Below are 5,000 nucleotides of genomic sequence, written 5' to 3'. Positions count from 1 at the left end.
ACACAAATTTAGAAGAACGTAGTTAAGTACGATTCATTTGTTGGTTTTCAGTGGCTCTCTTTTCCCGTTGTGGGATTGAACCTACAATGTGGTGGCCTATCTCCCACAAGTCCCCTCCAGATCAGTGGTGGATTATCCGAATAAGAAATCCGAAGGTCGTCGGTTTGACTCCTACCAAGGAGCACTCGGACGAGTATCCGGGAGGAAACATTGCAAAACATATCTCTTCAGTTTATCTGCCAAGTTTAATAATTTCCACAACAGCGAAGATATCGTTGACGTCACCTATTGTCATTAATTTGGCAACCAGAGCTTAAGTGGCTGTCGAAACAAACCGTTTTCTTTTACTTCTGCCGTTGCCGCATTTGAATAACAAAACAATGTTCAGGTAAAGCTATTTTCCTCGCATTTATGAACGCAATTTTAGCAATTGCGTAGAGACGCCTGAAAAATTCAGGACTTCAAAAGGGTTTGAACCCGTGACTTAGGGATACCGGTGCGACACTCTAACCAACTAAGCTATGAAGACACTGACGATGGGAGTTGGTCATTTGTGGGTTCTAATGTTCCCGTGATGAATGAATCAATTAACGATGAAATGATATATGAAATGAATTATATATTGAACTAGTGCGGATATGAAAACAAGGGATGCCATGGTCCTCTATGCAATTGCTAAAATTGCGTTCATAACTGTGAGGATCATAGTTCAATATATATATGATATGATCTATGATCGCACTTCGATATGTGATTCATTTTATATATCATTTCATCGTTAAAACAATGGTTGTGAAGAGATATCTTTCCTGTACCACATCTTGTTCAGTGCGATTTCAACGCGACTTGTTGGAAATATTGGCATATGCTTTAAAGAAAACGCTGGAAGATACGACAAATTGCAAGCATGACATGTTAACAAAAGGCGCCCGCACCGACATGACCAAAGCGCTCTTCTGCCATCGATTTCCATTTGTTGTTGTTCGGTTAAGAAAGACTCCCTTTTTCCTTTTATTCCGGATTGGGTTTAAAACTCACCTAGTTCACTTGATTTGCAACTTATTGGGAACAAAAGGTTGAGATATTTAGTGGAGCATTTCAACCGCACCTTTCCAAAAATAGGATAGTAAACTAGACGAGAGTTTCAGCCCGTACGATCACATGGTACAAAAGCAGCCATACTGGAGGGCAAATAGACCCTTGACCAAAAAATGGTGACAACGGATTTGAGTGAGTTAAAATTAAATTGAATGAAAAACTGAGAAAGATAGAAAAGGTGCTGTCTCTATTTCTGGTATTATTTTTTAAGTTCGACTCATTTGAATTTTCGGCCGCCATTTTGGAGAAAGGTCTATTGCACACTGGGGCATCTAAAACAAAGCAACTTATTTAAATTTTCTTTGCTTTAGATGTCCCGGGAGCAATTTACTCTCCAGTGTGGCTGTTTTTGCACCATAAAATCACCAGCTTCAAAGGATCCATTGGTTCCTTAACCAAAAAACAAAAGAGCGAATGAAAAAGAAAGCAAGACGGTTTGCTTTCTACAACTTCTCGGCTGCACTTGTAAATAGCCAACTGCTTTGCCTCCGGTCAGTTGGAATTCTAAACAATTTTTGTTGTTGTTCTGTTCCGTCGTTTCGTTGCGTTTCATTGGCCCTGAAAAACCCCTACAGGGAGCGGTCAATTAAGTATGTAAGCATGTATTTTAAAGGGAGATGAACATTTGCTTTTATCAAACGAGTTGATAAAGGTCGAATTACCACCCTGAAAGACTTGGAAAGCCGACGTTTCGAGTGTTAGGCCTTCGTCAGAGCGAATGAAAGAATTTTGGGTGTTGTTGGTTTTTGTGAAGGTGTGGAGGAGCTTTGCCATTGGTGGAAATATGGTAACATGAACTTGGTGCAGGGGTGGCGCAGTGGTGAGAGTACTCGCCTCCCACCAATGTGGCCCGGGTTCGATTCCCAGACTCGGCGTCATATGTGGGTTGAGTTTGTTGGTTCTCTACTCTGCACCGAGAGGTTTCCTCCGAGTACTCGGGTTTCCCCTCTTCTCAAAAACCAACATTTGACTTGATTTACTTTCATTGTACATTTCAGTTGACAGTGTTCCCAATTAGCGCTCCAGCGCTAGAACGACTAAATATGCTCGTTAATTTCCTGGGTCAAATCATAAGTAGTTCACATGACTCAATCGACTGAGAATTTGCTCTTTTAATGAAGTTATTTAGTTCCCTCCAAGAGCTGCTAAAGGCAAAAGCAACACAAAAGAAATCTACAGTGAAAATGGGTGCCTTTCGTGCATCACGGTTATTTTACCTCTTTTAAGTAAAAATATTATGAGACAAAATAGGAAATATTATGTGGAGATATCGTAATACGTTACAAACTGCTCGGAACCCGTTGACCTTAAGTCACTATGTCTCATTTTACAACAATTAAGCTTCTGTCTACCATAGTTTTACCCCATGGGGGCGGGAGGTACTCCCAGAAAGACGAACGTTCTTATCGCCAAATGATGCAGAAGTAGCTTCTTCTAAAAAACATACCCAATTCAAGACTTGAGTGAACAAACCATACTCTATTTAAGACCAAAACGGCTAAAAAATCATACACTTTGGGCTACCAATGTAGCATACAGGGGAGGACCCCCCTCCCCCACCCCGCCAGGAGTTTTACCTGACTGCATTTTTAAGTCGACCTGTGCTGAAATGGGACGTTGTGAGATCCCGAGACGTTGGCAGACATTGGGAGCAGTACCAGTCCAGAAGAAAGACAGCAAGGCAGCTTTTGAAGTCTTGCTCAAAACTGTATGGGCCAACCCGCGTACAGTAAACATATAGATAGGATATTCAGTAGTTTTCCTTGTATTGTATTTAGGCATTAAGCAAGAAATATCCCTTGTATTGTAAATAAAACCTTCAGATGTGAAGCTAAAAATAACTAGGTAGTATAGGATTATTCTATTTGGGAAAGTGTTGCGCGTATTGTAAGTTATTTTAGTTGCTCATTGTTGTCAATAAAGCGGTTTGTATAATGGCAAGTAGGTACCTCATGTAATTATGACTTGAACACTCAACAAGCGGGACAAATGTTCGATATTGCCACTCGTAAGTGAACTTCTCTCTCTCTAGTATTTCAAAAAGACATTTTATTATATGGGGCACATCTATCGCAATTCTTCTCATTTGTTAGAACTTCAGAACTATTGATTGTCGGTTGTGTAGCGTTACCCTGAAATAAAATCATTTTCCTTGAACCAATTGACGAAATTCACGAACATTATAAACAATGCCAAGATGACCTTCACAAGACCAAGAAAACGTGCTATAGTCGCAAGCATTGTTCACAAAATGATAACCATGATAAAGTTACAAACGGCAAGCATTACTTGAGTGAACTCGCCTACGTCAGGAAGCGAACTCGCCTACGTAGGCGAGCTGACAAGTTGTAGGCGAGTTTGACCGTAGGCGAATTGACCAGTATTCGAAAGAGGGAACATTTCAGAATTCCCACGTTTTGTTCACATAATTATATCGTGTTGCAAATCGATCACGTTTCATTGACAAGCGTTGACAGTTATCACCATGATTCCTATTGTTTAGCTCGAGTTTTCCAAAATCTCCCTGCCCCACCCAAGCACTACGGCGACTTTGATGTTTTTTGCCTATTTTCCAAAAAATTGCCAAATGGAAAACTTGGGGTGCACTTAGCAATGTGAAATGATGACAGATTTTTACCGCAAAGTAAACAAATTTTCCAAAATTATATCATAAATTCAGTTGCAAGTGGGAGATTCCGGTCCTTAAACTTTAAGGGCCTATCCGCACTAGCGACAAAATGTCGATTGTCTGTGAAAAAATCCGTGGACGAATTTTGTCGCAACAATTTTTGTCTACTCTGCGGTATCCGCATTCAAAAGGTAAAAGCCGTCAAATTATGTGCACTCGAACATTGGAGCTCTGATATTGCACTTTATTTATATTTCGTATACTCGCCAAAAACATAGATTTGGCGGGATTAATGAAAATTCTGTTACTTGTTCCATGCCTCTTCCACCTCGTGGCAAAAAGAAAGAAAACGTGACGACTGAAATGTCGCTCCATTGCCGTAATTTTTCCCGGCGGCAGGTACTCCCTGTTGATGACCGAACTTGTCGTCCCAAGGAGGGACGTTCCAACGTTAGGTTGCTCATAACTATGACCCGCATAGTTTGCCATTGATACTGGATTTAAATTCCAACCATTGGGATTCATCTTTCTAAACTTTGAAACCTGGTGTTTTGTAACAACGAGCAACACGAGACACGACTGAGAAGGTAAATTATTACCGGTAATAGCAAATGACTCAGAGAATGTCTCTGCAAAATAATTTAAAATATGCGTCGTAGAAAAAGCACGGCTTTGCGTTCATAACGGCATTAGCTTGCTGCTTGTGCATACTACAGTGAACTTACTCTTGATGTCTGTCGCTAACATACAAAAAATGAGGTAAATTTAAAAAAATTGCTCACTTGAAAATTTAAAGTAAAAGTTAGCGTGACCCCATTTGTCCCTTGCATGGAGACGCGGAATGTAAATCTCATGATAATCTTATTAGTGTCAGTTGTCTGTTGCAGGATTAGAATATACCGATTTCAAACCAGATATTATAACATTTAGATTCAGAACGAATGCAAGAATACTTACATGTACTGCTTGTGATTTTGATTTCAACTATGGAGATATAAAGATTTAAGAAGGTTGCAAACTTGAAAAGTGAAGTTCAGCCTGATATTTGACGTGAACTCCCATGCGTGGAGATCTTAGGTCATCTTAGTGTCAGTTATGTGTTGCAGGATTTGAAACCACCAATTTGATAACAAGAACGAATACAAGAATACTTACTTGTACAGCTTGTGATTTTGATTTCAGCTATAGAGATATGAAGATACTCTTGAACATTTTGGTAGCCTGAGAATATTGAAACGTCGTGTTAAGCGCGGCCTTTTGATATTTGGAATCG

The 5,000-nt window shown here is 39.9% G+C and overlaps 1 protein-coding gene across 1 annotated transcript in view; it reads right to left on the bottom strand.

Annotated features, from left to right (window-relative positions):
- The window catches only part of LOC138010136 (uncharacterized), a 128,425-nt gene extending 127,209 nt beyond the window's left edge, over positions 1–1,216 (bottom strand). The window contains exon 1 of the mRNA XM_068857084.1: positions 1–1,216. This exon is cut by the window's left edge and continues 422 nt beyond it. The gene's annotated coding sequence lies outside the window, so the exon portion shown is untranslated.
- Between the last annotated feature and the right edge of the window lie 3,784 nt (positions 1,217–5,000).

This window comes from Montipora foliosa, chromosome 7, assembly GCF_036669935.1.
Source record: "Montipora foliosa isolate CH-2021 chromosome 7, ASM3666993v2, whole genome shotgun sequence".
Classification (NCBI taxonomy): Eukaryota; Metazoa; Cnidaria; class Anthozoa; order Scleractinia; family Acroporidae; genus Montipora; species Montipora foliosa.
Note: the sequence above shows the minus strand (reverse complement) of the source record. Positions and strands in the feature narration are given on the sequence as shown.